Source organism: Balaenoptera borealis (genome assembly GCF_965194805.1).
Source record: "Balaenoptera borealis genome assembly, chromosome: 18".
In the NCBI taxonomy this organism is placed as follows: domain Eukaryota; kingdom Metazoa; phylum Chordata; class Mammalia; order Artiodactyla; family Balaenopteridae; genus Balaenoptera; species Balaenoptera borealis.
This window is the reverse complement of record NC_138877.1, coordinates 38,904,580-38,930,726: the sequence shown is the minus strand read 5'-3', so window position 1 is coordinate 38,930,726 and position 26,147 is coordinate 38,904,580. Positions and strand designations below refer to the sequence as shown.

Here is a 26,147-nt window from a genome sequence, read left to right as displayed (position 1 = left end):
CGTAAGTCACATGGCATCAGCTCTTTTCTGTGTTTCTTTCACTGGAAAAGTGGTTTTTTTTTTTTCTTTAAAAGCAAACTTGTATGGTTTAATAAGTTTTAACACATCCAGTGAATATATGAATACAGAAACATGATGGGCAGGATAACGTGTACAAGGCAGAATATGTCTAATCCCACTGCCCCCACCATTATGGAAAAATTCCAATATAATTAATTAGTTTCTGTCTGTTCTTCTTACTCCCAAGGTACAGAACCTGGAAAGGGAAAAATCCATAGCATGTATGTAACATATTCACTTTCTCCTTGAAGACACCTATGTCTGTATTGTCCTTGTAAACCTCCCTGTAAAAATGCTAAAATAATTTACTATAAGGAAAATAACTAATGAAATTATATAATATGACTTTAGCAGAGTCTACTTGGTTCATCTAGACTGCTTCTCTGAAACAAATCTGACTATAAAGTAGAGGTTATGCATGTACACTCTCCAGCTTACATGATTAATAGAGTATTAAAACTAAGTCCCAAATTTAAACAGCTTCCTTTGAGTTCACATCTACCACATATAATCAATGTTAGCCTGCATCTCTGAAACCAAAATACATACCAATGCTTAAAAGAAATAATTTGAAAGTTCAGGGCATTGCAAGAGAGGAAAATGTTATTCCTATGCCTGATGCCTGATTTTTGCTCATATCTGTTTCTATTAGTAAGTTTCATGATATGTAAGATCTATGATTTCTGAGAGTATATAATTTTATATGTTTTCATATAAAATTGTTGTCAATGAGTGTCTTAATGTGGGGTGGGAGATGGGGTGGAAGATGCTTCCAGCAATGGGAACCTATCAGCAGTGACACTATCAGATGCTGTTTTATGCAGCTCTGCTGTTCAACAATAGCATTCCCTCCATTCTACAACTATAATGGCTTGTTCATAAATTCATTAATTGACATCCACAGAATAAATTTTCTAATCCATAATCTTTATTAAGAAGAATTTCCTCACCTCTCTTTTCCTAGTGCTTTCATTGACCATAAATATATGCTAAGATGCTAGACCCAAGATTATTAGTCCATGAGATATTAATGTTTTTCTATCCCAAAACTCTTTATTACCTGTTCCCATTATTTCCACCCATAATGGCAGAGAAGAAGAGTCTTGTTCTAACTATAGCCTACACCAGATAGAAATATTTCCATTATTCAGACCTCCACTCAAAGTTGGCACTATAAGTGACCCAATAAATTGGCTAAAGCAGCATACTCAAATACGTTAAACTCTAGGCTACCCCACAACCCTGCAACTTGATCATGACACAGTTAGTCTAAGACTGGGCTCCTAATTCCTGCTTTGGCAAAAGCTATAGGAGGAGTAAACTATTTATGTGAATGTGTTAGAGAATGTAAAATACAGATTAGTAACACAGAAAGGCAACTCATTGTAGATATAGTAAACTAGGAAAAGGGTACACCTCTGCTGCTGACCTTAGGTCCTTTCTTTTACTCATTCATGGCCCCAGACTAGTCCAATGATGTCAGAGTGAAGACTGACACTTTTGAAACTGTGGGAAAGGACTTTCTTGCTGGCACAGTGGTTAAGAATCCGCCATGCCAATGCAGGGGACACGGGTTTGAGCCCTGGCCCAGGAAGATCCCACATGCCGTGGAGCAACTAAGCCCGTGTGCCACAACCACTGAGCCTGAGCTCTAGAGCTCCTGAGCCACAACTACTGAGCCTGCGTGCCACAGCTACTGAAGCCTGCATGCCTAGAACCCATGCTCAGCAAAAACGCCTCTGCAATGAGAAGCCCGCACACCTCAACAAAGAGTAGGCCCCGCTTGCCACAACTAGAGAAAGCCGGCGCACAGCAATGAAGACCCAATGCAGCCAAAAATTAATTAATTAATTAATTAATTAAAATAAGACTGTGGGAAATATTGAATAAGATTTAAGAGGGTTAAGTACAGGTTACCTATGCTCTAGTCAAACAAGACATAGCATAAAACTAATAATGAGTACAAGCAAACAAGATTGGTGGCTCTGATAGTCTTCATGTATCTCCTTCTGAGTACAGGACTGAGAAATATTAGACAGAAAGAATATAGGGAAGTAGGAAAGAAGGGGCAAGGGAGGAAAGATGAGAGTAAGGAAAGAATAAAGAAGGAAGAAAGTAAGAGAAGAAAGGAAATAAGGGAGAAAAGAAGGAAGGAAGGAAGGAGGGAAGGAGGGAGGAAGGGAAGGAAGGAAGGAAGAAATGAACGAAGAAAGGAAGGAAGGGAGGGAAGAAGGAGAGAAGGAAAGAAGAGAGATACAGAGAGAAAGGGATTAAAAAGTGCACTCTTAACTTTAATCAACTCTATCCAGATGAAGTAAAATGTCACAACTACTGCTAAGCTTGGGGCCAACATACCTTCATGGTTATTTATTGTTGTGTAACAAACTACCCCAAAACTTAGTAGTTTAAAATAAAAACCATTTTATTATATCTTTAGGGGGTTATTTCGCTCACCAGAAAATAACATGATCATGATTTTAAGAAATTTTTTATTTCAACCCCACATATCACATTCAGGCAGATTTTATGTACCAACCATGGTCTTGTTAGCAGTGGTAGAAACAGACAGTTGTTTTATTTCTATTGACCATTTTTATATTTCTACAGCTCTAAATTAAATTCCTTAGTTAGAAGCAACACTGTGTAGGATACAATTATTGTAAAGAATGCATTTAGTAAGTTCACAGGTGGCAATTTTGGAAGCAGTGTTTTGGACTGAGAAGACAAATCTATAATCAGAATTAATGTCTATAGTGAGGACAAATCACTGCTCTGTCTATAATCAAAGTAATCTAATGTAATTAGCCTGCTTAGAGGTGTTTGGTTATACCCCTGGGACACAACTTTATATCAGAGGTAACCTAGTACATAGAGTGCCTTTCCCTGAGCTAGAAAAGGGTGCTGCTTTCTTCAAGATTTTCAATCGTTTACTTACATCTGATAGAAAATTGCTGTATACATAAATTATTGGGTTGGCCAAAAAGTGTCTTAAGTTTTTAAATAAAAATAAAAGACACATTTTTCATTTTCACCAAGAACTTTGTTGAACAACGTATTCACCCTTTTGTTCCACTACCTTCTGCCATTTTTCAGGCAACTTCATAATTCCATCTTCCCAAAACTTTTTATATTTTTGAGCAAAGATCTGTTCCAGGTGCATTTTACAGTCTTCCAGGGAATTGAATTTTTTTCCAGTAAGATAATTTTGTAAAGACCAAAATAGATGGAAATCTGAAGGTGCAATGTCTGGTGAATACGACAAATGAATCAGAACTTCCCAGACAAGCTGTAACAGTTTTCACCTGGTCATCAAAGAAACATGCCGTCTCGCATTACCCTGATGGAAGATTGTGCATTTTCTGTTAACTAATTCTGGATGCTTTTCATCGAGTGCTGTTTTCAGTTGGTCTAAATGGGAGCAGTACTTATTGGAATTAATCATTTGGTTTTCTGGAAGGAGCTCATAAGAGAGGACTCCCTTTCAATCCCACCATATACACATCACCTTCTTTGGATGAAGACTGGCCTTTGGTGTGGTTGATGGTGGTTCATTTCACTTGCCCCATGATCTCTTCCATTCCACATTATTGTACAGTATCCACTTTTCATTGCCCATTACAATTTGTTTTAAAAACGGAACGTTTTCATTATGTTTAAGTAGAGAATCTCATGTGGAAATACGGTCAAGAAGGTTTTTTTTCACTTAACTTATGTGGAACCCAAATATCGAAGCAATGAACATAACCAAGCTGGTGCAAATGATTTCAACACTTGATTTGGATATTTTGAGTATGTCGGCTATCTCCTGAGTGGTATAATGTTGATTGTTCTCAGTTAATGTCTCGATTTGATCGCTATTAACCACGACCATGTATGAAATACACGACCATGGAGCATTGTCCAATGAGAAATCTCCAGCACAAAACTTGGCAAACCACTTTTGACACGTTCGACCAGTCACAGCACCTTCTCCATACACTGCACATACAATCTAAAAAAATTGTTTCGAATGAAGTTAAAGACAACTAAGTGCTCCTAGAGCCATCTTACGGAAAAAAAACTGAATGAAACTTTTGGCCAACCTAATAATATATTGTATATATTTATATATATATATATATATATATATATATATATATATATATATATACATATATATACATATATATCATGCATATGATACTAATGACATCAGCTAGGTGGTATGGTATACCTAACACTAAACAACTTTACATGTGGACCTGACTGTAGTAGCTATATGAATTATCTTTCTCTTTTATGTATATATCTATAAATATTAATTACTATTTTTCCCTCTTACTTTTTCCTCCTACTTAATAATAATCTAGGTTATTTTCATAATGGTTAAAATACAATTTTATCTTCATATTATAAAATAATAATGTAGGCTACCTAGAAGAATATTGACTATTACTTAGTGATGGATCTGTCCCATTGATAAAAGATTGGGTCTATATTACATAATTATTCATTTTAGGCAAAAGAAATTTTTATTACTATTATTTCTCTTTTGACGTTTAAATAGAAAGATGTGCATGGATTCTGAGCTGCCAAAGAGATATAATGTAGCAATTATTGTGATATTCTTTTCCACATAGCTTTTAGGATGCCTTCCTGTACCACAGAGACTTAGTTTGAAAGCTATGTTTCCTGAACACTTTTGTAGCTAGAGTTCTACATGCAAATTGGGCTTTTACTGACTAGATGCCCTTACATAAAATATGGAAGACACAATTAATGCAGAGGTTATTTTCCTACTTCTTTTTGCAAATTTTTGGCTTGCTAGGCAAGATTTTGGAGAACATTTTACTCTGTATCACTGTTAGAGTGTCCATTATCCATCTTTCATTTCAATCCTAATGGTAGATATGTCAACTTCTTATTTTTACTTTTCCATCCTTATATAGCTGCAATGGTTAAAGAGTTCTTAAATCAATAGGTCTTGTGTTGGCCTGGTAGGTGGTACATTACCTGATGGATAATTGTGTCTAGCACAATTCATTTGTGGAGTGCCTGCCTAGATCTTGCTCCTCTATCCCTTTCAACAATATTGTAAATACACTATATTTTACAACTAAATATATTCTAACTTACAATAATTAAAATTGATTACATTTATTGTTCTGAATTCAGAACTGATACAGAAGGTGATATCAAAAGTCAGTTGGAACTTCACTGGTGGCGCAGTGGTTAAGAATCTGCCTGCCAATGCAGGGGACTAGAGTTTGAGCCCTGGTCTGGGAAGATCCCACATGCCATGCCGCAGAGCAACTAAGCCCGTGAGCCACAACTACTGAAGCCACGTGCCTAGAGACCGTTCTCCACAACAAGAGAAGCCACTGCAATGAGAAGCCTGTGCACCGCAATGAAGAGTAGTCCCTGCTCACCGCAACTAGAGAAAGCCCATGTGCAGCAACGAAGACCCAATGCAGCCAAAAATAAATAAATAAATTTATTTTTTTAAAAGTGAGTTAAAATATATGATCTTGATGAGATATGCATGGCAGAAGGCAAAGGACCCTAGTTATTTGTTGGCCTGTAGTAAAATATTTTATGAAACTATGTGTTATTCTCAATGGCTGCCCCTGTTACTAAGAGGCTGAGTGTTAGTAGAACTATTTTGTAAACCTCAAAATGTAACTGTATGTTGGCTGCTGTTTTTGACTTTTACCAAATTACATAAGAGATAGGTTAACTAAGGCTCACTGTAAACAGGTGGCTGTGAAGAAGCAGCCTTAGAGGGAGATAAGACTGCAAGAATTTTCTAGCAGTCTCAGTATAAACCTGCCAGACAATAGGAGGCAGCCCAAAGCCATATATCAAATATTAGATGTCACCATCCCACCAAAGCCTGTAATTTTAGATGTCCTCACATTTGCCAACATTAAGAGAGAGGAAAGGGCTCAGCACAAAGGCATTGATACTAGACAAAGCAGGATTCAGTGCTTTGTCTAGACAAGGTTTTTCATGTGTTCACTTGCCCTTAGAACCGACTGAATGAAAATAGATGCAAAGCCAAATAGGGACTTACATTGTCAAAGAAACCACAAGTCTGGCCTGAGAAGCACAGTGCTGGTTTCATTTCTAAGGCAAACCTTGGGCTCCAAACCTGCACCAGATGGAAGCTGCTGTGAAAGCTGTACAATCTTACTTCTCACGTGCCCACACAACAGACTCTGCAAGGAGACCTTTCCCAGTGAGCAGAGCCAGGGTCTATAACACAACAGAACATGAGTCAACCCAGAGCACACTGGTTTCTCCATAAGTAACTTGCTCCACTGCCAAGGCAGGCACTTTTCAAAATAATTCCTGCCCAGAAATATTATATGACTCCTATGAACTGGGACTTCTGGGAGGTTTTCATTCTTTTGTCTTCTTTAATGAAAATGTTTCTACCCTGTTCATACAGCATTATTGCATACTGGCTGCAAGATGTTAAGATACATTTTCATTAGATTATAGGTCACCAGACCACAGATACTTATATCCAAACTGATGAAGAGGTCTACATAACACTTAGAAATCTTAGACCTGGGCATGGATGTGATCATTATCAGATTTGAACTGCTTCATTTTGGCAAGAATTAAATTACTGCTGTAGATAACAACTAAAGTATTCATAGATATTTGGTGGCAGAGGCAAGTCTAGTCATTGATATGGCATGTTCAATATCCCTTTTCTATTTAGCAAAAGCACTTCTGAGTTTTAGGTAGGCATATCGTTACCAAGCTAGGTGAGACATGCTTTCTCCCACTGAAGCTAGAAATGTCGATGTGATAAGGTCTTGACAATGAGGATGTGAACCATGTTTTGATAGTCTTTTAACATTATTGTGAGAATTTAAGTGACAGAGAAAAAATTATACTTTCACTCCTATCCTTCATCAATGCTATACCAATACTTCATTGTATTTACTCTTAATTCATAATATCCTTAAAATATTTTGTTAAATGACCTCCCCTTTCTAATTTTGCAGTTATAAAAATGTACATGAGAGAATAGTGACTGACAGGCAGAAGAAAAGAGTAAAACTTAAGGGAAACCCAATGGATAAGAGAATGTTGGAGAGATTTTATTTTCATTCATCACAGATGGGAGAAGTTGGAAGAGGCAAAACTCTTCAGAGAGCATTCTTACAGACTATAAAAGCTGGAGACCTGCTCATTAAAATAAAGACCTATATTTTGAAATCAAATATCTGCCTTATATTTATGCTTCATTTGTACAAATATAATCCAGCTAATTAGCTATATCTATCTAGAAAACTCATATATTCCATTCTTTGTTCCTAATAGATGGAAGCGTAGAGGACTTATTATGACAATATTATTTTGGGCACATAAAGTACACATCTTTGAAATTGGACAGTCCCTGCAGAAACAAATACAGTTTCATTCTTTTTAAAATCTTACCTTTGCAAAAATGGGAAAGAAGAAATCATTGTTAATATCCTTTTAAAGGTGTTTTGAATTTAGAGTAAATACAATGAAGTATTGCCATAGCTTTGATGAAGAAAAGGCATGAAATTATAGGCATACTTCTGTCACTTAGCAAATTCCCATAATAGTGTCAAATCTAAATCTTGTGCAAAAGTGACTTGTACTTACAGTGGAAATTCTGCACACCATTAACTGTTTTGTATATATGTATAAGCTGCTAAAAGTAATTTGTGGCAAAAGCCACAGTGTTAATAAATTTCCATATCTTAAAAGACTTCATGCTGGCAAATTTGTGGAGCCATTTAAAACATTTCAACCTAAAGACAGTTTTATCTCCTCCTTGTTTTCTCTTTTCCTTTCTATTCCCAAGCTTAGAATATTTACCGTTTTGTTTCTTTACAACTCAGCCTCTATTTCTGCAGATAGTCTCATGAATGAATAAGTACCATAAAAAGTATGAAAAGTAAAAATGAAGAAGGTACTCTTTCTGAAACCAGGCAAGTGAGCATGGCAATTGTACTAAATCTACATTTTCTGTAATATTTCAACAACTCAGAAATTTCCTGACTAGAATATTTCTTAGAATATACTCTGATATGCATAGAATAATATGCATTCTAGAGGTTATGAAATACCAAGGTTTGTTTGCATGGTAATTAGATGCTCAGTGTATGCACATATTTGTCTATTAAGTATGTGCAAAGAGACCTGTTATTAGAAACAAATTTTCAAGGAAACTTTGCAAATGTTTCTAATGCTTGGGCATAATAAGAATGTATATACTTTTTATACATTACCAAAATAATATATACAAATGTAAAAAAAACAAAATTGCATAATATCACAATAAAAAACAAATTTCTGAAACCATTCCCCAACTCCCAGCGCACTTTCTAAAGGAAAACTCTTTGTAGTATTCACTTCTTTAAGTGACTGTTCTATAAATATATGTTATATGCATTTATATCTGTTTCTTCATACACATGTTTTTGATTGTCTTTCTATCTCTGAGAATTAAAGTTTACTTCACTTATGCTTATCTTACTATCACTCACTTTCTATATCCAGCTAATTCTATTATTAGTTTAAATTAGTATGTTTCTAGATTGCCTGGATTCAAATCCTAAGTGAAATTATCCCTCAAAATACATACATACATATTTTAGAATATGGTTATTTTGAGCAAATTACATAACTTTTCTGTCTCTTGGTTTTCTAATCTGTAATGTCAAGACAACTACCCATGTTGGAGAAGTTATAAGGAATATGTTAGAGAATGGATATAAATTAATTAGAACAGTTACATTCAAGTATAAAATAACTTCTTAAATTATCAAAGTATAGTAATTTAATATTTCTTTCCATAGGCATAATTAGATTCTCCATGCTTTGCAGACAAATTGACCATCAAAATGTAAAATCTTTGAATATATTATATTTACAGCATTATGCCTATGCTAACATTGTTGAATACATAACTCAGATTGAGGGATAGACTTACATTATCTTTGTCATGGCTACATTACCTTCATTTTTGCATGGTTCAAGGGAAATTATCTAAAATGCTAATTTTAAATAAATTATTCTTTATTTCATCTATTATGAAAATTATGTCTCATTTTGTTTCATTAAAATATTCTTTGCTTGCTCTATTTACAATAGCCAGGACATGGAAGCAACCAAAGTGTCCATCATCGGATGAATGGATAAAGAAGATGTGACACATATATACAATGGAATATTACTCAGCCATAAAAAGAAATGAAATGGAGGTATTTGTAATGAGGTGGATGGAGTTAGAGTCTGTCATACAGAGTGAAGTAAGTCAGAAAGAGAAAAACAAATACAGTATGCTAACACATATATATGGAATCTAAGGAAAAAAAAAAAAAAAGGTCATGAAGAACCTAGTGGCAAGATGGGAATAAAGACACAGACCTACTAAAGAATGGACTTGAGGATATGGGGAGGGGGAGGGGTGAGATGTGACAGGGTGAGAGAGTGTCATGGACATATATACACTACCAAATGTAAAATAGATAGCTAGTGGGAAGTAGCCACATAGAACAGGGAGATCAGCTCGGTGCTTTGTGACCGCCTGGGGGGGTGGGATGGGGAGGGTGAGAGGGAGGGAGACGCGGGAGGGAGGAGATATGGGAACGTGTGTATATGTGTAGCTGATTCACTTTGTTATAAAGCAGAAACTAACACACCATTGTGAAGCAATTATACTTCAATAAAGATGTTTAAAAAAATATTCTTTGCTTGATATTATTAATATTCTTTTTTGTTTTTGCTTACACAATGAACAGATGTCTTTATTTTATCAATATTATCCTTCTAACATACTATACTATAATTTCTGGAGGCCTGTACCCTCCTGTTCCACTCTGCTCCAGTTGCTTTCTAGGATTGCATTATAACTAAATCCTGGGAATTTACTTCATTTCACTTAAGTTGTATATGAGTATTTTATTTATATATGTATCATATGTTCTTAATTTTCTTGGTTTTCTTCATATTATTTATTTGCCTTCACAATTGATTACTATTTCAGTGTTAAATTAAAAGTTCTAATCATTTTCTGTTAGAATGTTGGGGCTTTTCTATATTTTGTTATAGAAAACTGTAGATAATCTAATGTTCATTTTCAGATTGTTATATACATTCTTCCTCAAATCTTTCAAGATTATAATTTTATTCTTATAATTTTGAAATTTCCATGAGAGTATAATTTTCTGTGGGCCTTTCAAATGTAAACAGCTTGACATTCAATCGGTTTTTTCTATTTGAACACTTATGCTAAATTGCAAAGCTAGAATGTCATTTGCTTTAAAAGAAAAATTCTTATTGGAGTATAGTTGATTTACAATGTTGTGTTAGTTTCTCCTGTGCAGCAAAGTGAATCAGTTATACATATACATATATCCACTCTTTTTTAGATTATTTTCCCATATACGTCATTACAAACTATTGAGTAGAGTTCCCTGTGCTATACATTAGGTTTTTATTAGTTAGCTATTTTAAATATAGTAGTGTGTATATGTCAATGCCAAACTCCCAATTTATCCCTCCCCACCTTTCCCCCGGTAACCATAAGATTGTTTTCTACATTTGTGACTCTATTTCTGTTTTGTAAATAAGTTCATTTGTACCATTTTTTTAGATTCCACATATAAGCAATATCATATAATATTTATTCTTCTCTGTCTGACTTACGTCACTCAGTATGACAATCTCTAGGTCCACCCATGTTGCTGTAAATGGCATTATTTTGTTCTTTCGTATGGCTGAGTAATATTCCATTGTATATATGTACCACATCTCCTTTATTCATTCTTCTATTGATGGACATTTAGGTTGCTTCCAGGTACTGGCTATTGTAAATAGTGCTGCAATGAATATTGGGATGCATTTATCTTTTTGATGTATAGTTTCTCAGGGAAAATGCCCAAGAGTGGGATTTCTGGATCATATAGTAGTTCTATTTTTAGTTTTATAAGGAACCTCCATACCATTCTCCATAGTGACTGTATCAATTTACATTCCAACCAACAGTGTAAAAGTATTCCTTTCTCTCTACATTCTCTCCAGCATTTACTACTTGTAGATTTTTTGATGATGGCCAGTCTTACTGGTCTGACGTGAAACCTCATTGTAGTTTGATTTGCATTTCTCTAATAATTAGTGATGTAGGAGCTTTCCATGTGCTTTTTGGCCATCTGTATATCTTCTTTGGAGAAATGTCTATTTAGATCTTCTGTCCATTTTCTGATTGGATTTTTTTTTTGAATTGAGCTGCATGTGCTGTTTGTATATTTTGGAAGTGAGTCCCTTGTCAGCCACTTCATTTGCAAATATTTTCTCCCATTCTGTGGATTGTCTTTTTGTTTTGTTTATGATTTCCTTTACTGTGCAAAAGCTTTTAAGTTTAATTAGGTCCGATTTGTTTATTTTTGTTTTTATTTTATTACTCTAGCAGGTGGATCAAAAAAGATCTTCCTTTGATAAATGTCAGAGAATGTTCTGCCTGTGTTTTCCTCTAAGAGTTTTACAGTATCCAGCCTTACATTTAGGTCTTTAATCCATTTTCAGTTTATTTTTCTGTATGGTGTTAGAGAATGTTCTAATTTCATTATTTTACATGTAGTCGTCCAGTTTTCCCAGCACCACTTATTCAAGAGACTGTCTTTTCTCCATTGTATGTCCTTACCCCCTTTGTCATAGATTAGTTGACCATAGGTGTGTGGGTTTATCTCTGGACTTTCTATCCTGTTTCATTGATCTATATTTCTGGTTTGAGCCAGTACAATACTGTTTAGATTACTGTAGCTTTGCAGTATAGTCTGAAGTCAGGGAGCCTGATTCCTAAAGCTCCAGTTTTCTTTCTCAAGATTGCTTTGGCTATTCAGGGTCTTTTGTGTCTCCATACAAATTTTAAGATTTTTTGTTCTAGTTCTGTAAAAAATGCCATTGGTAATTTGATAGGGATTGCATTGAAACTGTAGATTGCTTTGGGTAGTATAGTCATTTTGGTAATATTGATTCTTGCAATTCAAGAACATGGCATATCTCTCCATCTGTCTGTGTCATCTTTCATTTCTTTGAACAGTATCTTATCATTTTCTGAGTACAGGTCTTTTGCCTCCTTAGGTAGTTTTATTCCTAGATATTTTATTCCTTTTAATGTGATGATAAATGGGATTGTTCCTTAATTTCTCTTTCTGATTTTTGTTGTTAGTGTTTAGGAATGCAAGAGACTTTTGTGTATTGATTTTGTATCCTGCAGCTTTACCAAATTCATTCATGAGCACTAGTAGTATTCTGGTAGCGTCTTTAGGATTTTCTAAGAATAGTATCATGTCATATGCAAACAGTGAAAGTGTTACTTTTTCTTTTCCAATTTTGATTTTATTTTTTTCTTCTCTGATTGTCATGTCTAAGACTCCCAAAATATGTTGAAAAAAATGTGGTGAGAGTGGACTTCCTTGGCTTGTTCCTGATCTTAGGGGGAATGCTTTCAGCTTTTCACCATTGAGAATGATGTTTGCTGTGGGGTTGTCGTATATGTCCCTTATTATGTCCAGGTAGGTTCCCTCTATGCCCACTACCTGGAGAGTTTTTATCATAAATTGGTGTTGAATTTTGTCCAAACCTTTTTCTGCATTTATTGAGATGATCATATTTTTTAAAAAATTTATTTTATATTGGAATATAGTCAGATAACAATGTGTTAGTTTCAGGTGTACAGCAATGTGATTCAGTTATACATATACATGTATCTATTATTTTTCAAATTCTTTTCCCATTTAGGTTATTACAAAATATTGAGCAGAGTTCCCTGTGCTGCACAGTAGGTTCTTGTTGGTTTTCTATTTTAAATATAGCAGTTGTTGTTGGAAAATATACTTGATATTGATTTCAATTTTCTTAAATTCACCAAGGCTCACTTTGTGGTCCTGCACATGTACCACATGAAAAGTATGTGTATTCTGCTGCTTTGGGATGGAATGCTCTATAAATATCAGTTAAGTCCCTCTGGTTTAATGTGTCATTTCCTATTGAGTTTCTGTCTGGATGATCTGTCCATTGGTGAAAGTGGGGTGTTAAAGTCCCCCACTATTATTGTGTTACTGTCAATTTCTCCTTTTATAGCAGTTAGTATTTGCCTTATATATTGAGGTGCTCCTATTTTAGGTGCATAAATATTTACAATTTTTGTCTTCTTCTTGGATTGATCCCTTGATCATTATGTAGTGTCTTTCTTTGTCTCTTATAAAAGCTTTTATTTAAAAGTCTATTTTGTTGGATATGAGTACTGCTACTCCAGCTTTCTTTTGATTTCCATTTGAATGGAATCCTTTTTACCACACCCTTACTTTCAGTCTGTATGTGTCCCTAAGTCTGAAGACAGCAAATATAGGGGTAGACAGCAAATATAAGGGTCTTGTTTTTGTATCCATTCATTCAGTCCATGTCTTTTGGTTGGAGCGAGATGATCATATGGTTTTTATTCTTCAGTTTGTTAATGTGGTGTATCACATTGATTGATTTGCGTATATTGAAGAATCCTTGCATCCCTGTGATAAATCCCACTAGATTATGGTGTATGATCCTTTTCATGTGTTGGTGGATTCGGGTTCCTAGTGTTTTCTTGAGGAATTTTATGTCTGTGTTCATCAGTTATATCAGCCTATAATTTTCTTTTTTTTATGGTATCTTTGGTTTTGGTATCAGGGTGATGGTGGCCTCATAGAACGAGCTTGGGAGTGTTCTTTCTTCTGCAACGTTTTTGGAAGAGTTTCAGAAGGATAGGTGTTAACTGTTCTCTAAATGTTTGAGATAATTTACCTGGAAGTCATCTGGTCCTGGATTTTTGTTTGTTTGAATTTTTTAAATCACACTTTTAATTTCAGTACTTTTGATTGGTCTGTTCATATTTTCTATTTCTTCCTCGTTCGGTCATGGAAGGTTGTACCTTTCTAAGAATTTGTCCATTGCTTCTAGATTGTCCATTTCATTGGCATATAGTTGTTTGTAGTAGTCTCTTATGATCCTTTATATTTCCGTGGTGTCCATTGTAACTTCTCCTTTTTCATTTCCAATTTTATTGATTTAAGCCCTCTTCTTTTATTTATTTATTTATTTTTTTGATGAGTTTGGTTAAAAGTCTATCAATTTTGTTTATCTTTTCAAAGAACCAGGTTTACTTTCATTGATCTTTGCTATTGATTTCATCATCTCTTTCATTTATTTCTGTTCAGATCTTTATGATTTCTTTCTTTCTACTATCTTTAGGTTTTGTTTGTTCTTCTTTCTCTAGTTGCTTTAGGTGTAAGGTTAGGTTGTTTATTTGATATTTTTTCTTGTTTCCTGAGGTACGTTTGTATTGGTATAAACCTCCTTCTTAGAACTGCTTTTGCTGCATTCCATAGGTTTTGATCATCACGTTTTCATTGTCATTTATCTCTAGGTAGTTTTTTATTTCCTCTTTGATTTTTTTCAGTGATCCATTGGTTGTTTAGTTTATTCTCCATGTGTTTATGATTTTTACAGGTTTTTTTTCCTGTCAGTTATTTCTCATCTCCTTACATTGTGGTCAGAAAAGATGCTTGATATGATTTCAATTTTCTTAACTTTATTGAGACTTGATTTGTGGCCCAAGACGTGATCTATCTTGGAAAATGTTTCATGTACACTTAAGAAGAAAGTGTATTCTAGTGCTCTCTGATGGAATATGGTATAAATATTGGTTAAGTCCATCTTGTCTAATGTGTTATTTAAAGCCTATGTTTCCTTATTCATTTTCTGTTTGGATGATCTGTCCATTGGTGTAAGTGGGGTGTTAAAGTCCCCCATTATTATTGTATTACTGTCTATTTCTCTTTTTATGGCTGTTTGCATTTGGCTTATATATTGGGTCCTCCTATGTTGAGTGCATATATATTTGTAATTTTTATATCTTCTTGGATTGATCCTTTGATCATTATGTAGTGTCTTTCCTTGTCTCTTGTAACACTCTTTATTTTAAAGTCTATTTTTGATCAGTTCCCTCAGCCTCCACTGCTGCTGCCCCTCTGTCAGCACTCGGTGCCACCTCAGGCTGGTTATCCTCTGCTGGAGGGAGCAAGGCAGCGGGCAGCTGGGAGGGTGGCTGACGGGGGCGGTGGGGACAGAGGCAGGGTGGCCAGTGGTCCTGAGTGCTCAGTGGTGGCAGCATCTCGCCTCCATGCGGTCTACCTGTGGCACCCGTGTGCTCTAAGGTGGACAGCAGATTGTACATTTATCAGAACATTTTCACTGCTGCACTGAGGGCACACACATCTTCAGTGGGACTTGGAATTCCTGGAGAATTGCCTTTGTGAAAAGCTGGCATAATTTCTTTAAATTCCATCTCTTAGTTTCCCATTTTGTTGTTTCAAAAAGATATCAAGAAACCATGAATAACTTTAGTAATGAAGTTTGACTGCCATTTCTTGGATGAAGGTTTTACTGCCAAGGACATTCTGGACCAAAAAATTAATGAAGTTTCTTCTTCTGATGATAAGGATGTCTTCTATGTTGCAGACCTGGGAGACATTGTAAAGAAACATCTGAGATGGTTTAAAGCTCTTCCTTGAGTCACCCCCTTTTATGCAGTCAAATGCAATTATAGCAGAACCATAGTGAAGACCATACCTGCCATTTGGAAGGGATTTGACTGTGCCAGCAAGACTGAAATCCAGTTGGTGCAGAGTCTCAGGGTGCCTCCAGAGAGGATTATCTATGCAAATCCTTGTAAATAAGTGTCTCTGATTAAATATGCTGCCAATAATGGAGTCCAGATGATGACTTTTGATAGTGAAGTCGAGTTGGTGAAAGTTGCCAGGGCACATCCAAAGGCCAAGTTGGTTTTTCAGATTGCCACTGATGATTCCAAAGCAGTCTGTCACCTCAGTGTCAAATTTGGTGCCACACTCAAAACCAGCAGGCTCTTTTGGAATGGGCAAAAGAGCTAGATATTGATGTCACTGTTGTCAGCTACCATGTGGGACATGGTTGTACTGATCCAGAGACCTTCGTGCAGACCATCTCTGATGCCCACTGTGTCTTTGACATGGGAGCTGAGGTTGGTTTCAACATGTTTCTGCTTGATATTGGTTGTGGTTTTCCTGGATCTGAGGATGTAAATCTTAAATTTGAAGAGATCACCAGTGTAATCAACCCAGTGTTGTGCAAGTATTTTCCAACAGATTCTGGAGTGAGAATCATAGCTGAGCCAGGAAGATACTGTGTTGCCTCAGTTTTCACTCTAGCAGTTAATATCATTGCCAAAAAACTCATCTTAAAGAAACAGACAGGCTCTGATGATGAAGATGAGTCAAGTGAACAGACATTTATGTATTATGGGAATGATGGAGTATAGGGATCATTCAACTGCATCCTCTACGACCATGAACATGTGAAGCCTCTTCTGCAGAAGAGATCCAAACCAGATGAGAAGTATTATTCATTCAGCATCTGGGGACCGAGCTGTGATGGCCTGAATCGCATTGTTGAGCACTGTAACTTACTTGAGATGAATGTGGGCGATTGGATGCTGTTTGAAAACATGGGTGTTTACACTGTCACTGCTGCTTCTACTTTCAATAGATTCCAGAGACCGACCATCTACTATGTGATGTCAGGGCCAACATGGCAACTGATGCAGAAAATCCAGAACCATGACTTCCCACCCAGAGTAGAGGAGCTGGATGTTGGCACTCTGCCTGTGTCCTGTGCTTTGGAGAGTGGAATGAAATGGCACTCAGCAGCCTGTGCTTCAGCTTGTATTAATGTGTAGATACCATTCTTGTAGCTGTTAACTGTAAGTTTAGCTTGGTTTAAGGGTTTTGGGGGGACCATTTAACTTAATTACTGCTAATTTTGAGATGTCTATGTGAGTAGTGTTGACACAGATGCAACAATGTGGAAGACTAGGTGATGGGGTCACACTTAACTGTGTTCCTATGGAAACTATTTGAATATTTGTTTTATATAGATTTTTATTCACTTTTCAAACATGCTACTAAAGCATGCCCTTCAACTGCTTAGCAAGCATTTGTATCTTGAGCATTAGCAGAATGGCCCTGAAGCTTAGTGTTGTGACCTGTTTTAAAATAAATAAATAAATAATCTTAAAATAATTAAAAAAAAAAAAATAAAGTCTATTTTGTTTGATATGGGTATTGCTACTCCAGCTTTCCTTTGGTTTGAATTTGCATGGAACACCTTTTTTCATCCTCTCACTTTCGGTCTGTATGTGTCCCTAGATCTGAAGTAGGTCTCTTGTAGACAACATTTATATGAGTCTTGTTTTTGTATCCATTCATCCAGTCTATGTATTTTGGTTAAAGCATTTAATCCATTTACATTTAAGGTAATTATCAATATGTATGTTCCTACTGACAGCTTCTTAATTGTCTTGGATTTGTTTTTGCAGGTATTTTTTTCTTCCCTTCCTCTTTTGTTATCTTCTTTGTGATTTGATAACTATCATTCTTGTTGTGTTTGGGTTACTTTTGTGTGTGTGTGTGTGTGTTTCTATTGTAGTTTTTTGATTTGCTGTTCCCATGAGGTTTTGATATAGCAGTCTACATATGTAAAGGTTGTTTTAAGTTGCTTGCCTCTTCCCCACCTAGAGAAGTTCCTTTAACATTTGTTGTAAAGCTGGTTTGGTGGTGCTGAATTCTTTTAGCTTTTTCTTGTCTGTAAAGCTTTTGATTTCTCTGTCGAATCTGAGCAAGAGCCTTGCCTGGTAAAGTATTCTTGGTTGTAGGTTTTTCCCTTTCATCTCTTTACATATATTGTGTCACTCCCTTCTGTCCCTCAGGATTTCTGCAGAAAAATCAGCTGATAATCTTATGGGGATTCCCTTGGATGTTATTTGTTGCTTTTCCCTGTTGCTGTTAATATTTTTACCTTTGTCTTTAATTTTTGTCAGTTTGCTTAATATGTGTCTCAGCATGTTCCACCTTTGGTTCATCCTTTATGGGACTCTCTGTGCTTCCTGGACTTGAGTGAGGGTTTTCTTTTCATGTTAGGTAAGTTTTTGGTTACAATATCTTCAAATATTTTCTTAGGCCCTCTTTCTTTCTCTTTTCCTTCTGGGACTCCTATATACAAATGTTGGTGTGTTTAATGTTGTCCCAGATGTCTGAGACTGTCCTCATTTCTTTTCATTCTTTTTTCTTTATTCTGTACTGTGGCAGTGATTTCCACTATTCTGTCTTTCAGCTCACTTATTAATTCTTCTGCCTCAGTTATTCTGCTATTGATTCCTTCTAGTGTATTTTTCATTTTAGTTATTGAATTGTTCACCTCTGTTTGTTTCTTCTTAAACTCTTCTAGCTCCTTAGTAAACATTTCTTGTATTGTCTTCATCTGGGCCTCCATTCTTTTTCTGAGATTTTGGATCATCTTTACTATTATTACTCTGAAGTATTTTTCAGGTAGATTGCCTATCTCCTCTTCATTTAGTTGTTCTTGTAGGTTTTTATTTTGTTTCTTGGTTTACATTATATTTGTCTGCTGTCTCATTTTGTCTAACTTTCTGTGTTTGTGGTCTCCTTTCTTCAGGCTGCAGGATCATAGTATCTCTTACTTCTGGTGTCTGCTCCCTGGTGGCTGAGTTTTTGTCTGGGGTCTTGTACTGGCTTCCTGGTGGGAGGGCCTGGTTCCTGCCCTCTGGTAAGTGCAGCTGTGTCTTGTCCCTCTGGTGGGCAGAGCCATGTCAAGTAGTGTGTTTTGAGGTAGCTGTGAGCTCAGGACAATTTTAGACAGCCTCTTTTCTGATGGGTTGGGCTGTGTTCCTTTCTTGCTGATTGTTTGGTCTGAGGCATTCCAGCTATGGAGCCTGTAGGCTGCTGGGTGGGGCTGGGTCTGGGTGCCAAAATGTGGACATCCAGGAGATCTCACTCTGATCAATATTTTCTGGGGCCTCCAATATCAGTGTCCTTGCCCCACACTGAGCTACAGCCAACCCCCACCTCTCCAAGGCACCTAGTTAGATCTAGTCCTGCTTCCTGTAGAGGTATTTCTTTGTGCTGTGTTGCAGTGCAATTGAGGTCTTCTGTACACTCTCCAAGAGTGGTGTCTATGTTTCCCCAGCCCTGTGGAGCTCCTGCACTCAGGTACTGCTGTCCTTCAAAGCCAAATGCTCTGAGGGTTCTTCCTCCCAATGCCTGACACTCAGGCTGTCTTCAAGGGCTATATTTATGTGGGAAGGTCCCTGTGTAGCCCATGTGAGTTTAATATTTTTTTGGTGAAAGGGCTGCTTTTAGTATGGATGTCTGCCACCTCTTTCTTCAGTGTATGCTGGTCTTTATCCCCTTGATAGGAGGTGTGACTGATGTTGTGGTTACCTGAGCCTGCAATGAATTTTGAGTGAGGTCTTCCCTTTGTTCTGTGGTTGTTACTGTCCTGTCAGGGGTGGGGTCTGCTCCCTAGTTTTTGGAGTAAAGACCCCCAGATCTGTTTCTGAATTGTGTTTCTGATCTGCAGTGTGAAGTAGGCAGGATTGGAGCACTTCCCCTGGGAAAGAAGCCACTGAGCTTTCCTCCTCTGGAGATGTTCACCTGTAAGTGTTCTCTGTTGTGTCACTTTTCACCCATCATGCTGGCTCACAAATTACACTGTTGGGATTTCCTTAGTGGTCCAGTGGTTAAAACTTCACACTTCCAAGGCAGAGGACATGGGCTCATTCCCTGGTGAGGGAACTAAGATCCCATATGCCACTTGGCATGGCCAAAAAAAAACAAGAAAACAAATTGCACTGTTGTTGGAACTTCTCTCAGTTCCACCTTAACTGTGGGTATGCCGGCAATTGGCCCTGGTGTCTCTCAAGCATTGTTTTCACCAGGCCACCAGCACAGATCCACCAAAGTCAGGTCCAAGGACTTCAGCAATCATGTACCTGGACCCACTGTGGGAGGTTTGGGAGGAGCTCAGATTCTGGTCTCATCCAATCCCCATGTGTATGTGCTCACAAAGTGCACAGGTGCTAAAGCCAGACCTGTCTCAGCTGAGGGAGCACTCTTCAGTTTGGATGTCCTGCAGGCGCTGAGTTTACAAAGCCAGCAGTGGTGGTGTAAATCCGAGGTTCCCACAGCTGTGAGGAGAGATTTTAACTTTTCTTCCTTAGTTGCACAGCCCCTGGGGCTCTGCTGTGGTTTCATCCCCACCTCTACATGTGGGCCTCCACCAGCATCTGCTCCCAAGGCTGCCCTGGAGCACACACGATCCAGCAACCAACCTTCATCCACACCAGCAGACACACGTCTCAGGCTGGGGTGCACAAGGCTGTGGCATGGACCATCCATATAGGTCTTACTCTGTCCTGCCTGCCACAGACCGGTTGCTGCACTCTTCTGTCCCAGCTCATCTCCCTGCTGGTGAGAGTGCTTCCCTAGTTGCGGGACACTCTCCTCTCCTTCAGCTTCCCCCCAGGGGTGCAGGTCTCTCCCGTTTCTTCTTTTCCTTTTTTCTTTCTTTTTCACTACCCAGTTGTGTTGGGATTTTTCTTGTCATTTTTGGTGTCCAAAGTCCTCTGCTACTGTTCACCAGGCTTATGAGAGAAAATTGTTTCATTTGTAGATATATTCTTGATGTACTTATGGGGAGAGGTGAATTCCATGTCCTCCTATTCTGCCACCTTGATGTCATTTACTTTTATCAATCAAAATTGCCTTTCCTATTTTTTGTCATTTTCTCCTAAAACTGCTGGTAAAATAAACCTATATGACATTAAATTTTTAATATTTTATTGAAGTGCAATTGACATAGTAAAATGAACTTTAGTTGTATAATTTGCTATGAATGTCTATATTTGTGTATGTATGTCAATGAAACATGACCACAATCAATATTATGAATATATTAACCATCCACAAAAGTTCTACATTCTGTCACAATTTTTAGTTTGCCTTTTCTATATTTTCATATAATTGGAATTACATTGTATGTGTTTTTTTATGGTCTGGATTTTCCTCAGAATAATTATTTTTACTTACATTCATGTTGTTCTGTTTATCAGTAGTCATTCATTTTTTTGCTAAATATCATCCCACTGCATAGATATTTCACAAACTGTTTATACATATAGCTGTCAATGACCATTTGGGTCATTTCCAATTTTAATGATTACAAATAAAGCTTCTCTGGATATTCATGCACATGTTCTTGTACAGCCATATGATTTCTTTTCTCTTTAGTAGATAGGTGAAGTAGATATAAGTTAACTTTTTAAGAAACTGACAATTTTCCAGAGTCATTGTACCATCTTCCTTTCTCTTTCCCTTTCTTTCCTTCTTTCTCTTTCTTCTTTTTTCCCCTTCCTTCTTTCCTTCCTTTCTTCCTTCCTTCCCCCCACTTTTCTTTCTCTTCCTTTTCCTCTCTCTCTCCTTCCCTCTCTATGGTGACTATTGACTCAGTTTAACTTTTTAGTCTTACTACTTTGTCCTATTTCCATATTAGTAATGAAAGCTTTATCTTACAAATAATACTTTGTTTTTCTCTGATGGTGTGTTGTTTTATAGCATCTGGCCCTTATGTGAGTTAATGAGTGTCTGTGTGTTTTCAAGGGATAGCATAACTTCTCAAATTCCAAAAATATGTATATTTATTACTTACAAATATTATTCTACTTACTTATTCTTTCATTTATCTGGTGTTCACTTTCTAGTAGTTTATTTTGATCATTCTCTTGATTTCTTTTGACTATATCAGTTGTTTTTTTTTTTTAACATCTTTATTGGAGTATAATTGCTTTACAATGGTGTGCTAGTTTCTGCTTTATAACAAAGTGAATCAGCTATACATATACATATATGTTCATGTCATTCCTGTCCAAGTCTTTTGTTTTTTTTAATTCAAATAGAAAGTCACAAAAATTATAATCATCCTCATCAGTTCACTCAGTCCCATGTAATTAATTTTTTTTTCATCTTGATCTTTTGTTAGCACTTTTATGAGTTCATCAGTTTTTCATTAGAGTTCTGAAAATGCTTATTCATTCATTCAGTTCAGCAGTACAGTCAGTTACCAGAAACCTGTACTTGTCAGAGTCTTTTCCATGAATTCCTTGAAGATGAAACCCTTTTATAGGAACATATTTGGAAAACCATCAGAGTACACCCAGAACTGTCTATAAATGACAAAAGACTTAAAAATGACCACGGTTAAAGATTTGATGAAAGTTCATGATAATGCAATTGACAAGGAAATTTAGTTCTTTCTGAGATATAAATTTTAAAGTAATAACTAGAATTATGACTTATAACATTGTACCAGAACATATAAGATTTTTAGAAATTTCATGTAATGTCTGAAACATTTATATTAACATATTTCCATGCAAATAACCCAATGAAAGTTTAGTATTAGTTGTTTTGTTTGTTTGTTTTTTTATACTACAGGTTCTTAATAATCATCAGTTTTATACACATCAGTGTATACATGTCAATCTCAATCGCCCAATTCAGCACACCACCATCCCCACCCAACTGCAGTTTTTCCCCCTTGGTGTCCATATGTCTGTTCTCTACATCAGTGTCTCAACTTCTGCCTTGCAACCCGGCTCATCTGTACCATTTTTCTAGGTTCCACATACATGCATTAATATATGATATTTGTTTTTCTCTTTCTGACTTACTTCACTCTGTATGACAGTCTCTAGATCCATCCACGTCTCAACAAATGACTCAATTTCGTTCCTTTTTATGGCTGAGTAATATTCCATTGTATATATGTACCACAACTTCTTAATCCATTCGTCTGTTGATGGGCATTTAGGTTGCTTCCATGACCTGGCTGTCGTAAATAGTGCTGCAATGAACATTGGGGTGCATGTGTCTTTTTGAAATATTGTTTTCTCTGGGTATAGGCCCATTAGCAGGATTGCTGGATCATATGGTAAATCTATTTTTAGTTTTTTAAGGAACCTCCATACTGTTCTCCATAGTGGCTGTATCAATTTACATTCCCACCAACAGTGCAAGAGGGTTGCCTTTTCTCCACACCCTCTCCAGCATTTGTTGTCTGTCGATTTTCTGATGATGCCCATTCTAACTGGGGTGAGGTGATACCTCATTGTAGTTTTGATTTGCATTTCTCTAATAATTAGTGATGTTGAGCATCTTTTCATGTGCTTCTTGGCCATCTGTATGTCTTCTTTGGAGAAATGTCTATTTAGGTCTTCTGCCCATTTTTGGATTGGGTTGTTTGTTTCTTTAATATTGAGCTGAATGAGCTGTTTATATATTTTGGAGATTAATCCTTTGTCCGTTGATTCGTTTGCAAATATTTTCTCCCATTCTGAGGGTTGTCTTTTTGTCTTGTTTATGGTTTCCTTTGCTGTGCAAAAGCTTTGAAGTTTCATTAGGTCCCATTTGTTTATTTTTGTTTTTATTTCCATTACTCTAGGAGGTGGATCAAAAAAGATCTTGCTGTGATTTATGTCAAAGAGTGTTCTTCCTATGTTTTCCTCTAAGAGTTTTATAGTGCCCCGTCTTACATTTAGGTCTCGAATCCATTTTGAGTTTATTTTTGTGTATGGTGTTAGGGAGTGTTGTAATTTCCTTCTTTTACATGTAGCTGTCCAGTTATCCCAGCACCACTTATTGAAGAGACTCTCTTTTCTCCATTGTATATCTTTGTCTCCTTTGTCATAGATTAGTTGACCATAGGTGCATGGCTTTATCTCTGGGCTTTCTATCTTGTTCCATTGATCTATGTTTCTGTTTTTGTTCTAGTACCTTATTGTCTTGATTCCTGTAGCTTTGTAGTATAGTCTGAAGTCAGGGAGTCTGATTCCTCCAGCTCCGTTTTTTTCCCTCAAGACTGCTTTGGCTATTCGGGGTCTTTTGTGTCTCCATACAAATTTTAAGATGATTTGTTCTAGTTCCATAAAAAATGCCACTGGTAATTTGATAGGGATTGCATTGAATCTGTAGATTGCTTTGGGTAATATAGTCATTTTCACAATATTCATTCTTCCAATCCAAGAACATGGTATATCTCTCCATCTGTTGGCATCATCTTTAATTTCTTTCATCAGCATCTTACAGTTTTCTCCATACAGGTCTTTTGTTTCCCTAGGTAGGTTTATTCCTAGGTATTTTATTCTTTTTGTTGCAATGGTAAATGGGAGTGTTTCCATAATTCCTCTTTCAGATTTTTCAACATTAATGTATAGGAATGCAAGAGATTTCTGTGCATTAATTTTGTATCTTGCAACTTTACCAAATTCATTGATTAGCTCTAGTAGTTTTCTGGTTGTATTTTTAGGATTATTTATGTATAGTATCATGTCATCTGCAAACAGTGACAGTTTTACTTCTTCTTTTCCAATTTGTATTCCTTCTATTTCTTTTTCTTCTCTGATTGCCATGGCTAGGACTTCCAAAACTATGTTTAGTAATAGTGGTGAGAGTGGACATCCTTGTCTCATTCCTGATATTAGAGGAAATGCTTCCAGTTTTTCACCGTTGAGAATGATGTTTGCTGTGGGTTTGTCGTATATGGCCTTTATTATGTTGAGGTAGTTTCCCTTTATGCCCACTTTCTGGAGAGTTTTTATCATAAATGGGTGTTGAATTTTGTCAAAAGCTTTTTCTGCATCTATTGAGATGATCATACGGTTTTTATTCTTCAGTTTGTTAATATGGTGTATCACATTGATTGATTTGCGTATATTGAAGAATCCTTGCATCCCTGGGATAAATCCTACTTGATCGTGGTGTATGATCCATTTAATGTGTTGTTGGATTCTGTCTGCTAGTATTTTGTTGAGGATTTTTGCATCTATGTTCATCAGTGATATTGGTCTGTAATTTTCTTTTTTTGTAGTATCTTTGTCTGGTTTTGGTATCAGGGTGATGGTGGCCTCATAGAATGAGTTTGGGAGTGTTCCTTCCTCTGCAGTTTTTTGGAAGAGTTTAAGAAGGATGGGTGTTAGCTCTTCTCTAAACGTGTGATAGAATTCACCTGTGAAGCCATCTGGTCCTGGACTTTTGTTTGTTGGAAGATTTTTAATCACAGTCTCAATTTCATTACTTGTGACTGTTCTATTCATATTCTCTGTTTCTTCCTGGTTCAGTCTTGGAAGGTTATACCTTTCTAAGAATTTGTCCATTTCTTCCAGGTTGTCCATTTTATTGGCATAGAGTTGCTTGTAGTAGTCTCTTAGGATGCTTTGTATTTCTGCGGTGTCTGTTGTAACTTCTCCTTTTTCATGTCTAATTTTATTGATTTGAGTCCTCTCCCTCTTTTTCTTGATGAGTCTGGCTAATGGCTTATCAATTTTGTTTATCTTCTCAAAGAACCAGCTTTTAGTTTTATTGATCTTTGCTATTGTTTTCTTTGTTTCTATTTCATTTATTTCTACTCTGATCTTTATGATTTCTTTCCTTCTGTTAACTTTGGGTTTTGTTTGTTCTTCTTTTTCTAGTTCCTTTAGGTGTAAAGTTAGATTGTTTACTTGAGATTTTTCTTGTTTCTTTAGGTAGGCTTGTATAGCTATAAACTTCCCTCGTAGAACTGCTTTTGCTGAATCCTATAGGTTTTGGATCATCGGGTTTTCATTGTCATTTATCTCTAGGTATTTTTTGATTTCCTTTTTGATTTCTTCAGTGATCTCTTGGTTATTTAGTAACGTATTGTCTAGCCTCCATGTGTTTGTGTTTTTTACGTGTTTCTCCCTGTAATTCATTTCTAATCTCATAGCATTGTGGTCAGAAAAGATGCTTGATATGATTTCAATTTTCTTAAATTTACTGAGGCTTGATTTGTGACCCAAGATGTGATCTATCCTGGAGAATGTTCTGTGAGTACTTGAGAAGAAAGTGTAATCTGCTGTTTTTGGATGGAATGTCCTATAAATATCAATTAAATCTGTCTGGTCTATTGTGTCATTTAAAGCTTCTGTTTCCTTATTTATTTTCATTTCAGATAATCTGTCCATTGGTGTAAGTGAGGTGTTAAAGTCCCCCACTATTATTGTGTTACTGTGGATTTCCTCTTTTATAGCTGTTAGCAGTTGCCTTATGTATTGAGGTGCTCCTATGTTGGGTGCATATATATTTATAACTGTTATATCTTCTTCTTGGATT

General features: G+C 36.4%; 1 pseudogene across 1 annotated transcript; it reads left to right on the top strand.

The window, feature by feature from the left end:
• The first annotated feature begins 15,221 nt into the window (after window positions 1–15,221).
• Window positions 15,222–22,433, top strand: LOC309615905 (ornithine decarboxylase pseudogene; annotated as a pseudogene). Its single transcript has one exon. The product of its transcript is annotated as an ornithine decarboxylase pseudogene (transcript).
• The last annotated feature ends 3,714 nt before the right edge of the window (window positions 22,434–26,147 follow it).